Source organism: Macrotis lagotis, chromosome 5, assembly GCF_037893015.1.
Source record: "Macrotis lagotis isolate mMagLag1 chromosome 5, bilby.v1.9.chrom.fasta, whole genome shotgun sequence".
NCBI classification, from domain to species: Eukaryota; Metazoa; Chordata; class Mammalia; order Peramelemorphia; family Peramelidae; genus Macrotis; species Macrotis lagotis.
Genome location: NC_133662.1, coordinates 267,957,230 through 267,969,914, shown reverse-complemented (window position 1 = coordinate 267,969,914; position 12,685 = coordinate 267,957,230). Strand labels below are relative to the sequence as shown.

Below are 12,685 nucleotides of genomic sequence, written 5' to 3'. Positions count from 1 at the left end.
GAATCTGCCAATGCAAGTAATTCTCCCCAGTGATGAGACTGAGGCTCCAAGGGGCAAAGTGACGTACGTGGCAGAGATGGGCAGTTCTCAAACGCAGAGCCTCAGACTCCAGAGCCATGCCAGAGAACTCAGTTAACCTGGCGACCTGAGTTGACAGCTGATTGTGAGGAGTTGGTGGGGGTCCCAGCTTGGAAAACTGAACTTGGAGTAGACGAAAGTTTTTCTGAAGGTCTGTCTGTCTCAAACCCCCTGTAGACCGTTATCCTCTTACAACTCATTGGCCTCCAGTAGATGTGGTCATGATCATCCCATCTTGGATGGGTTTCCTCTGGAAGGGATTAATCCATAAAAACAACCCTGATAGGACTTGAGACCCCAGAGGGGTCAACATTAAGCATTTATTAATCATCTGTGTTTTAACGACTGTGCTAAGTGCTGGGATAAAAGGACAGCAAGAACAGTTCTATGCTGTTATTTATTTCTTATTACTGGTTGGTGTCTCAAAGATTTCCCATTTGGTTCTCAGTTGGTAGCCCTAACCCACATGCTTCCCTTTTCCTCATCCTGTATACCACATCCCTTTCTTGCCTCCTTTTTAATTCTACGTCTGAAACATCCTTGACCCCCCCCCCCCCCATGGTTTCCACTTTTCCCATTTTAGATCGATTCCTTGTTATAGCCAGTATAGACCATGACCCTCTTAATGATCTGGAACTGAAAGTATCTCAACTCAAATCTCTTCCTTCCTCCAATTCATCTCTCATATCTTGTCAAAATAATCTTTCTCTTTGTAGAGCTTCCCCAGAGTTTCCTCTTCATTATCTTTTTTTCTTCTAAATATTTTATTTATTTCAAGTTTTACAATTTTCCTCCAATCTTGCTTCCCCCCCCCAGAAGGCAATCTGTTGGTTTTTACTTTGTTTCCATATTGTACATTGTTCCATTGATGAGAGAGAAATCATATCCTTAAGGAAGAAACAGGAAGTATAAGAGATAGCAAAATTATATAATAAGATAATCAGTTTTTCCCCTAAATAAGAGGTAACAGTCCTTGGTCTTTGTTCAAACTCCATGGCTCTTTCTCTGGATACAGATGGTATTTTCCATCACAGACAGCCCCAAATTATCCCTGATTGTTCCACTGATGGAATGAGCAAGTCCATCAAGGTCGATCATCACCCCCGTGTTGCTCTTAGGGTGGACAATGTTCTTCTGCTGTCCTCATCTTAACTAAACTTTGGAACCCTCTTAGTACCTCAGTAATGAAGAATGCCATAATCTTCAACTTGGAAGTGCCCAGGAGACATACAGTCCAACCCAAATGATCTCCAACAAATGGCCTTCCAATCCTTTGCTTAAAGATCTAAAGGGAGGGAGAAGTTACCAGCCACTGCCACTTTGGGACAGTCTTCATTGTTGGGAAGTTTTCTTTACTTCAATCAATATTATTTAATCAATGCTGTTTTTCTCCTCAAAACTAATTGTTTTCATCTGTCCTTTCCACTGAGCAAAGTCTTCATATAAATATCCCCCAACTCACTGACAGGATTGAGTCCTCTTGGTTACCCTCCACCTGGTTTAATCCATCTGCCCAGACGTTTTTACTGGGGTGTGGCCACTGGAGCCATAGGTGAGTTGGGTGAAACAGGTGGACATTGAAGTTGGGTGAGCAGCCCTCACACCAGTGGTGCTCATCCTCCCTGAATACCCCCTAAACCCCAGTCAATAAGCTACTTATTAAATACTTACAGTTTATCACTGTGTTAAATGAAAGCATGAAGCCGGTTTGCAGCCTTCCGCCTGGATCCCCAGTTCCTTCAACTAGCTGTTTATTGGTGGACTCCTGGACAGTTGCATATCAGTCCATCTGTCCTAAAATTCCAGTTCCCTCCAGGCCCCAGGGCAAAACTGAACTCATCAAGTGTGAGCCAATTGCTGGAGAAACCCCATATTAGAACCAGGCGGCTCCATTTCCTGCCATTCAATTTGAGTTGGTTTGTGTTTGTGGAAGGTTCCGCCCCGACCACACCCCAGTTCTGTTTCTGGTTTGGTCATGTTGTGTTGAACCCCAGGTGAAGTTCGGGCATCCGGCCTCTGCCAGCTTGAGGTCCCAAGTCATGCCAAACCCTGGGGGAGTGCGTGTTCGTTAATTGTAAAGAAAGACTGTGCTCCTTGGGAGTTTGGGACAGAGGTGGATTAACTGGGAAGTCAGCCCTCCTCCCATACGCCTCCAGTTCTGGGTCTTCTCTCTGTGGGGACACGTGCTTCTTCAACTGACCCGGCTACTTGCACAAAGGCAAAGAAAGGTCAAGTGAATTCCAGCACACTTGGCTTTAGATTCTGTGACACCCCCCCCTTCCATGACAAAGGAGGAACCTGAGACACATTGGCTATATTCACATGCCTAGCTCCTAGCATTTTCAAGCCCCTACTATGTGCTACCCATTCCAGCCTGCCTTTGAGACCTTAATCTCTATCAGATGGTAGAACATGCCCACAAATAAGAAAATAAGAGAGAAAACTTAGGGTAGGTGTGAACACTCGGGGAATCTGGGAAGTCCTCTTAAATAACACAATGAATTAGTAAATGAATATTTATTAAACACGGTCAAAGCACTATTCTAAGCCCTGGGAATGGAAAGACGTAGAAAATCAAGCCATTTACTATTTGAGAGTAGTAACCTAGTCTGGAGAGATAGTTATAGGGAGAGGGCAGATGGAAAGGACCACTGGTCTTTTGGTTGTAGCAGAGCAAAGATTCATCTGCTTCAGTTGTTCATTTATGATCCTGAACCATCTGACCATGCCAAGGCCTTTGCCCTTGGATCTCTACTTTCTGGGTTTCAATAGCTATATGACTACCAAGAAGACAGGCCTAGATTTCAAGTTCAAGAGGCCTTGTTTTTTTGGGGGAAGGAATAGGGAAAGACAGGAGGTGTGCTCCAAGGGGAAATTTCCTTTGAAGAGGGAACATGTGGGCCATGGCATTAATCTGTCCACTGCCTTGGGAGCCCTAGAATGGCAGATATCTTAGAGGTGGGTGGCCACGTTAACTGTCTGTGGGGAGGAATTAAAAACGAACAATTCCAAGTGGGAAATTAGATTCCTTTTCACACCCCTTCCTGAGTCATAGCCATCTGTCTGTCATATTTCCCAAAGATTTTGTTGAGTGACACATTTCATATGGTTCAATATTATAGGGTGTTATGACTATACAGAATAGCCTAGAATGTTGAATTTCACAAAATAAGGATGTGCTCCCTTATCAACTCCCATGTATTCTGGCTCATCAGTGAAAAAGCTGATTGATATGATTTTTTTGTTTGACTCAGTTTTTCAGAGGACAGAAGAATTTCTGTCAAGCTTGCCAGGCTCTTGGCAGCAGAGGGAAGATGTTCAAGGAAGGGAAGTGCCCTGCTCTGTTCTGTATATCTTTGAGTTTTGATGCATTGGGAAACAAAATGCCAGCCTCCAGGAGTATGTAAACTTTGGTTTCTTGACCTTTCATGTCTAATTGATAGTTACTCATTTAGAAGACAAAAATAAACATACCTATCTGCAGCTGTCATTACTGGGTGATTTGTAGCCCACTACAGAGGAAGTGAGAAGGAAGGCTATCATTGAGATGAGACCCAGGCACCATGAGGCCTGTTGACCCACAGCCATTTGTCCACAGGCAATATTTCTCATGAAGCCATAATGTGTCTTGACTGGGATTTAGGGACCCAGACAGCATGACTCTTCTTGTGGCATGGGGGGAGAGGGCATAAATTGAAAGAATTTCATGGAGATCCCTAGAAAAAGCTACTCAGAAGGTGTCTTCCCTTCAGAACAATGGGGTGGTTAGATCATCATCTAAAAGATTAGATTTTGTTGAAGACTGTAGAGTGTTGGGGCATGCCATTGCAGAACCGCAAAGAGACATTAGGGTCTCCCCCCATCACCCTGAAGCTCCTTCAACAACCCAACCTTTGGGTGTGACCCTCTACTTGAAGACCTGGTGAAGGCAAGATGGAGGTGCTGACCTTCACCTTTCTAGATGTAACCTGTTCCAATGTGGAACAGCTCTCATTGTTAGGACATTATTTTCCAGAGAACAAGCCCACACTGACCTCTGGGCATCTTTCACCATCTTTTACCTCCTCTGCCTCTGGACCAAGCAGATAAAAATCTGCTTTACTCTCCCTTTTGCTCATGCCAGCCTTTGAAATACTTAAATATGATCTTCATGTCCCCCTCAAGGCAAATCTCCCTGTCTCTTAAAGAGCCTGAGGGCCAGAGAAGGATTTTAGGAACAGAGCTCATCTAGTTCAATCCCTTCATTTTTGTAGATAAGGGAACTGAGGCTGAGGTGGGTAAAGGAACTTGTTTAAGGTATCTATAGTGAAACTAGTAGGGTTGGGATTTGAACCCCATTCATAATGACTTCAAAGCAGAAAACTCTTGTGTAGCCATTTGTCCACGTGGTACAGTAGATAGAATTCTGCTCTTGTGGTCAGGACGAGATTGAGGGTGGATGGGTGGGGGGTGGTTGATGCTGTAAAGGTGGCCTGGTTCTGGCAAGATAAGCAGGAGTCAAAAGGGGCAGAGTCCAACTTGAGGGGGTCAGTGGGGAGGAAATAGAGATGACCAGCACCACAAACATGAAACAAGTGGAAGAGACCCATATAAGGGAAGGGTGGCCAGATAGAGGGAGTCACATGGGGATTCGTGACCCCCAGATTCCTTCAGATCCTTCACACTCTGAATCTTGTGATCCCTCAGACCTAGAGCTGGTGCTCCAAGAAGCCACAGGTTCCAAAAGTCTTGAGTTGAAGAGGAAGGAAAGCCATTCCAGGCTTGGGGCAGCAGCATCTAGACCCGAAGCAGGGGACTGGAGAATTGTGTGTGAGACACAAGGATGGGGGAGAAGGGAGGGAATGTAGAAATTGGGTAACAACCTGGAAAGTTAAATCAGGGCCAGGTGAGTTGAGTCATTCAGTCATTTTTCCATTATATCTGACTCTGTGACCTCACTGGGGGTTTTCTTGGCAAAGATACTGGAGTAGTTTGCCATTTCCTTTTCCAATTCATTTTAGAGCTAAGGGATCTGAGGCAAATGGAGTCAAGTGGCTTGCCCAGGGATCCCCATAGCTTGTAAGTGTTTAAGGCTGGATTTGAACTCAAGTTCAAGTGGTGTTGGCATTAGAGTTCAGAGAAGTTCAGATGAATTGAGTCATGGTCCCCATGGGCCCCTAATCAAAGATCCTTCCAGTCATGAAGTTGTTCAGGTGAACAAACTATTAGGGGATTAGTGTCTTGTCCTATAAATTATGATGGTTCTTGGGCATTTCTTTCCATGAGCTAATTACAATGTGGGAGGTTCCAGCCACATTAATGAAATAGATGAGCCATCAGAGCCCTTTGGCTCCATCTGCCATGCTAGTGTGTTATCTGGAGGTGAAAGTCTCTGAGGCCTTGGAGGCAAGTCAACCAACATTTTAAAGCACCTACTAGGTCTGAGTCACTTTGCTCACTGCTTGGGATAGTGATAGAGGATGACCTTCACTAAGGAAGAAGATCATGCCAGGAAAGTGAGGTTATGACTTAGATTGATTCAAGCGAAGGGGCATGGGGCAAAGAAGCCATTCTCACTGTTCCGTGTGAGCCCAATAGCCTGAGAACAGGCAACCCCCTCACATCCTAAAGAGGAGGAAGAGCATCAATGCAAACTATAGACAAGATAATGAGGAGATCATTCATTAAGACACCAGCAATAGGTGCCACAAAAGGCTTCTTGTAAAGCGAGGATTTGAGGTGGGTCTTGAAGGAGGCAGAGAAGGGTGGGAATGAAGAGAGATGATTCCAGATATGCTGTGACAACAGTGTAAGTGGTCTTAGAATGTCCTCTTATCCTGAGCCGGGCAAACCTCTGCTAGAATGGATGCCTGATATGCCTAAGAGCCCCTTGAACAAGGGTCCCCTCCCCCAGGCAGCCCTGCTTTCTTGTTTCTGGCTCCTGCCTGCACCCCTGGACTTCTCCATCCTTGGAATCTTGCAGGATCCTACAAGATCACTTTAACCTGAGCTCATTCCTGGTTGGGCTCTTCTTCACCTGTGGTGTCCAATGTCCCCCAGATGACGTCTGACCTGAGCACACACTTGCTCTTTGTCCCCATGACTGGAAGCTCTGCCTCTAACCCCCAGATTACAGTCTGTTGTTTCCACCCGTCGCTAGTGGCTGCCTCCTATCCTCCAAGATCCTCAGACAACTTTTTCAGAATTCTGCCTCCTCATTCTTGTTCTTGGGAAGTTGACTTTGGTTGGCCTTTACATTTATCCCTGGGGAATTCTTCCTTCTTGGCTTATCTCAGTGTGTTGACCTTTGAAGTCTTTGAGTTGTGTCCCTGTCTCCTCCAATTTTATCATGAACAAGTTTCATAAGCATACCAACCCTTCCTTTGTCCAGGTGGAATGGGACCACCCAAGCACTGGCCCCCAGGACTTTGCTAGACACCTCCTTCTAAGCTGATGTCAAACTACGGTTGAGCAGACCAGCCCACATCTTTATTCATTACCCAGGAGGAACACATTGAGGCTTTCATTTGATGCTCTTTGACTCTGGGTCTGAGATCATAGGTCTTTAGAGGCCATCTAGGCCACCAGTTTATAGAGGAGTGCCCAGTGACACATAGAAAGCATCAGCTAGAATTTGAACCCAGGTTTCTGACCTTGAGTCCACCATTTCTCCTTGAGGATCCTCTGATGATAAAATCCAGTGCTTTTTTCTGTAATAAACCAGAATTCTGGAGAAGTTTGGGAGGGACCAGGGAGCCTTGCAAAATTCCTGGGCTCTTACTTAGCCCATGGGGGACCCTGCTGAGAGGCGGCCTGCCACCCTCCTTGCAGTGGATCTGAAAACCATCCCCCAGGCAGGATTGGGAACCCAGAGGAAATCCATCCCAGAGAATAAGGCTTCCCTTGTCCATTCTGTGTCCAAGGAGAACCGAAGCCAAAAGTCTTCAGCTTTGTGATGTGGGGTTGTGTGTCTGTGATTGATTCCAAGGCAACCTTGGGAGTTGAGGTCAGACTGTGGACTCGGCCTCCCCATGGCCTCTCATTTTTGTTTCTGTTTTTTTAAGCAAATATTCAAGATTTGTCTTCAGAAAGTAAAATGTTAGTATCAGGTCACTCACCCCATCCTTCCCCAGTCCTAGAGATTCCTGGACACTGGAGCTGGTTGATTCTTTTTTTTTTTTGAATGTACCTTCTTTGGGAATTTGTCCTGGAGATCCATAAAGATCAGGGATCTTGTGAGCAGCTTTGGGAGGGGTAAGAAGGAGAGGAAAGGAAGGGAAGACAAGGATGACTTAGGCCGACCCAGTTCTCCTTGGGGAGAAACGGAGGGAAGAGTAGAAATGAGAGAACTTAGAACACTAACAACAATAACTCCTAGTATATCTGCAGGAGATTTGTCAAGGGCCTTAGAAGACTACATTTTGTGGCCATAAGAAACTCAGAACCCTATTTTACAGATGGGGGAAAAGGAGGTTAAGTGACTTACCCAGGGTCACTTAATAGCTAGTAAGTCCCTGAAGCTAGATTTGAACTCAAGACTTCTTGACTTCATACCCCACAATCTCCCCCTGACTTGCTCTGGGGACTGAGACCCCTAGAAAGACCAGGGTCTGGACTGATGGGTCTCTGGTGCAGACACTCAAATCCACTCCATGTGCATATCAGGGCATCACCTCCCTGATGTCATGGACTTCTTCAACAGCAACCACAACCACGGTGTTCTATGGTCATAGAACAGAAAAAAAAACAGCAGCAGGAAATAAAGGTCATTTCTGAAAACTGAAAAGTCTTTATAGCAGTTAAGCAGGATGAGCATTTTTCATGGTAATGTTTCCTTTTTTTGTAGTTTCTGGATGCAAGGCAGAAATGGCCCCGTTCTTCTCTGACATCAGAGGGAAGTGACCCACCCATTCAGGTAAGAGAAGCGAACACTATTGGGTTGAACTGGGTTCTTGGCTTTTGGCAAGCTGCCTGAAAATTGCAGAGTAATCCACTGGCCAGAGCCCAGGGAGGGTCAGCTGTGGACAAGTGGAGAGGGCAGAAGTGGCGCTGAGGCGTGACGCCGGGCCTGAGGGATGGTTCCTGGATTCCGTTGCTCCTCTGGAGGACAGGTGATGGGGCCTGGCCAGGTTGCTAATCTCAGAATCCTTGTCTTAGCGTCTGATCTGCAGACACACTAAGAAGTTGAGTGCGCAGTGTGGGCAGGGAGAGCTGGCTCCTGTGGTTCCCAGACCAAAAGCCTTCCTATTTGTTTACCTTGGAGGCCGTGCTTTCCAATTCCCACCAAGAGGGTTGTTCTTGAGATCCCCAGAAAGGACACAGGAGACTTCTCTCTGTGTTGACAGCAGGTGGAAATGGCCGAGTCTTTTGTTCCAAGACAAAGACCTTATTCTTGTACTGTGGGTGTTCAGAAGTTTTGAAAACAATGCGGCAAGAACCAGATTGGGGGTGGGAGAGTTATAGTAGCCTGTCCGGCTCCACAGCGGAGCTCCTAGGAAGACTTCTGGGAAATGGTGAGCTTTCTATTACGGAAACTGCCCCGAAGCTTGGATCTTGTGCCTCAGTGGGACATTGGACATGGCCCAGGGTGTCCGAGGCCATGCTGGCCCATTGTGCTGGTGACAGACTCTTTGGTTTAGGATATCTCAGTTTTGTTATCCCAGCTTCCAAGACAGTGTAAGAGTTGAACATTAGAAGGACTAGCTACATGGGTAAACGGGATATTTTTGCCTACCTGGATCTCTCCTTTGCTGCGCTCACTTGGTTGGTCTCCTGATTATCTGGGGAAGAAGATAGAATGCAAGCTTCCTGAGAGCATAGGGATTTTTCTGCCTTCAATTCAGCATTCACCATCTACTATAAATAAATACAGTACAGTGTGTCAGGGCCTGGAGTCCATAAAAAGAAGACCAGGGAGAGGTAAGGAAATAAATAAAACTACCAAGTAAGTTCAAGAGGAACAGGGAGAGTGGCAACGATCAGGAAAAGGTCTTGAAGGTTGTCCCAGAGAGGAGCTTGGAAGGAGCCCCAGAGGGCTACAAAGTTGGACTCCAGATGAGCCTCTTTCTGTTGTCCCCCCCCCCCCCACCTCAGGTCACTTTTGGGTCTTCATCTTTAAGCTCAACCAAGACAAAGGCCTTGCTTGCTCCTAACCTTGCCACACTTGAGTGTTCTAGTGGTCCTCGCTGGTGACAGCAGTGGGACAAGCCATGGCTTAGGAGCCTGGAGAGAGGCTTTCCAATATGGCAAAGGAACAGAAATAGAGTGTTTGTGGGTAGTTAGGTTCATCATAAAGATAAAAAAGGAACAACTCACAAATTGGAATCTATTCGGTGAGCTTCGCTCTGGGCTTTCCAAATCTTTGACCTCTAAGGCAGGATAAGTTGGCTTCCATTGGAAGGGCTCCTGTGTTTAGTTTCTCCTTACATTCGTCCCCAGCCCAGCCTTCATTTTCCTTTCTCTCTGTAGCCATCGACTCCTCCATCTTTCTTTGATGTCCCCGACAGAGTATTATCCTGGTCTTCCTTCTCAGACTGTCCCTTCTGGGATTTATTCATGTCCATCTCTCCAACCCTTTATTGAGATTGATAGGCATTGAAGCCTGAGATTTTGCTTCTGCCTTTCTTTTTCCATGAGCTGGCAAACATTATTTCCTTTGCTTCCACAAAGCTGATGACTCCCCTCCCAAGTCTCTATCTATCCATCCCTGACCTCGGGCATTCTACAGTGGCATCTCTCTTCCCTCCATGTCTACCATGCACTAAGTCAAGGTTCTCGTCCTCCCCAAATCTGCTCTTCTTGACTTCTGTAATTCCATTTATGATCCTGACCTTGGTGATATGACCCCAACCCACCTCAGTCTCCTACACCTTCTCCATGCCGGAAGAGTCACCATTTCCCCAAGTAAACCCCTACCCTTATTGTCTAATTGGGGGGGGTGGCTCATGTCCAGACCATCTTCTCTTTCCTGTCTCCTTATTTTTACCTATAGAAATCCTCCCCAGTTTTAGACTTTAGGTCAGATGCTGTTTCTGCTCTGCTGGTCACCGTTAGAGGAGACTTTCTCTTCTGAGCCACCCTGGCCCTGCTGGCACATCATAGAGGACCTCCTACCTCCTGCCTGGTATCGTCACCTGGTCTTTTTTTTTTATGCAAGGCAAAACACAGCTAGGTAATTATTAAGTGTTTGAGGCTGGATTGGAACTCCGGTCCTCTCGACTCTAGGACCAATGCTCTACCCCACTGGGCCACCTAGCTGCACCAACTTCACCTAGACTTGATTGACCTTGGGGAATCTCCCTCTCTGGGAGGGCCTCTTGTAAAGTCAAGGGTTTTCAGCCCAAGTTGAAATAATTGTATTGATATCTGTCTATCTCAGCTGTTCCAAACTTGGGGGTCCACAAACATTATTTTCTTCCTCTTCAAAAAAAGTTTCAGTAATTGGGTTTCCATTCCTACAGATTTTATTTTATTTTGCATTTAACAACAAGATACTGGGATGGGGTTCCCAGGCTCCAGCAGACAACAAAGTGGGCCCATGAGCCTGAGATTGTGAAGAATCCATGCTCCCCATTGCCCGGAAGCCAGGTGCAGTGCCTCTGAGCTTTTCTTTCCCAGAATTATTTCTAAGCATTGTCAAAAAGGAGATTTTTTTTTTAGGTCACTTTTTCTCTCAAGTCTTATTTGGTGAATAATTATCAAAGGTTCACTATGGGCAAAGGACCGCGTTGTTGACAGTGAGTGTTCAGAGCCAGAGATGGAGGTCGGCCTCAGCCTCCTTGGCTTCGAAGCCCAGGCTGGGTACTCGGAGGGCTAATTGCCCTGGTTCCTGGGTGTGTATGTGTGTGTTAGTAAAATATAGAAAGAGAAGAATAATTTATATACTTCCTAATCAATGAATAAGCATTTATTCGATACAAACCAGGTTGGCTAGAGTGTGGTGAGCTAGGGATGGAAAGATATCTGAGAGGATATCTTTGGATCTTGGGCCTTCGTGGGACGTGGAGATGGCCAGGGTCTCTGAGGCCATGCATTAAACTATGTAATATGCTTTACCTTCATTCTCATTTCATCCTTATAACCTCTTGAGAAAGGTGCTGACAATTATTTTCCTCATTTTTAAAAAAAAAAATGACCCACAAAAAAAGGAAACTGAGTCTCAGTAAGTTACTGACTTATCCAGGGTCACACTGTAAATTTGCTACCATTATGTCAATGATTGAAATTTGAATAAGCTGATTATAGTAGTCATGTGCAAAGAGATAGAAGGGTTATAGGGTCATACTTTATTTTTTTAAGAATTAGATTGGGGGGGTAGCTGGGTGACCCAGTGGATAGAGCACAGGCCCTGGAGTCAGCAGTATCTGAGTTCAAATCTACCCTCAGATGCTTAATAATTACTACCTAGCTGTATGGCCTTAGGCAAGCCACTTAATCCCATTTGCCTTGCAAAAACTTTAAAAAAAATTAGATTGGGGGCAGCTAGGTGGCACAGCGGATAGAGCACTGGCCCTGGAGTCGGGAGGACCTGAGTTCAAATGTGATCTCAGACACACTGAGCAAGTCACTTAACCCCGCTGCCTTGCCAAAAATAAATAAAGAAAGAATTAGAATGGATTTTAGAGGCCATTTTTAAAGGGTAGGAAAGTGAGCTTTACATACCAAGTCAGTAGTTGAACCCAGGATCCCTGACTCCAGTCCCTGTGCTCTTCTCAGTCCCCTCCCCTCTGGCTTTTCCTAAAGAACGTCCCCAGAAGGTTCAAGAGTAAACTCCCAAAGCCATGGAGATATGGTGTTGCCCATTCAACAGAAGTTGAATCCTGGGCCCTTGACCTCCCGGCTGTGGTCTGACTTGGTTGTGGGGAAGCCAGACTGCCAGGTGCCTCAGACCCTGGGGCCACAGAGAAGCAAAAGAAGGAAGAGGCACATGAGGAAGAGGATGTACAGTGGAAGCCAGGTGCAGTGACTCTGAGCTTTTCTTTCCCAGAATCATTTCTAAACACTGTTAAAAAGGAGATTTTTTTTAGGTCACTTTTTCTCTCAAGTCTATTTGGCTTTCACCTAGGTGCCAGGTGAAAGCTCTTTGGCTGATTGACCAGACCATGGTTATCCCCCAAAGGCTCCAGCATCCGAGACTAGGACAAGACTTGCCGGCTTGCTCGGTTTGTGTTGAGGATGGAGAGGACCCTCTCCTTGCTAAGATGCCCTGACTTTGTTGTTCTCCTTGCACCCTGGCTCTCTGTGGGGTGGGGAGCTTGCTTTTTGGGGGGTGGGATGGGGAAGAGGGAGACAAGGGGGTCCATAGAATTGGACTGGGATTAGGATCACTTCTGCCTCTCCAAGCATGGTGTCCTTTTGGGCTGCCCTCTATTGTCAGAGGTCAGTGGGACCTTTCAACGCTGTTTAGTTCAACAGTGGAAGGCCCCCCCCCCATCTTTATCACGTGCTTGCTGTGTACTCTGCTGACCCAGTCCCTGCCCTCAAGGGGCATCTGTCCTTCTAGGGGATTGGTCTCCATCCAGACTTTGCTCCCTGCTCTTGGCCCTCCCTCCCGTTGCAGCCAGTGCCCCCGAGCTCTCTTGGCTATGATGCAGTCATTGTACATCCTGTTCCTCATGTGCCTCTTCCT

At 46.2% G+C, this 12,685-nt stretch overlaps 1 protein-coding gene across 3 annotated transcripts in view; it reads left to right on the top strand.

The window, feature by feature from the left end:
* The window catches only part of SH3BP4 (SH3 domain binding protein 4), a 120,470-nt gene that overhangs the window by 33,018 nt on the left and 74,767 nt on the right, over positions 1 to 12,685 (top strand). For 2 of the 3 annotated variants that reach the window (XM_074189821.1, XM_074189823.1), the window contains exon 2: positions 7,904 to 7,972. The gene's annotated coding sequence lies outside the window, so the exon portion shown is untranslated. Of the gene's footprint in view, positions 1 to 7,903; positions 11,936 to 12,685 lie in introns of all 3 variants that reach the window. The other variant, XM_074189822.1, reaches the window with a different exon arrangement.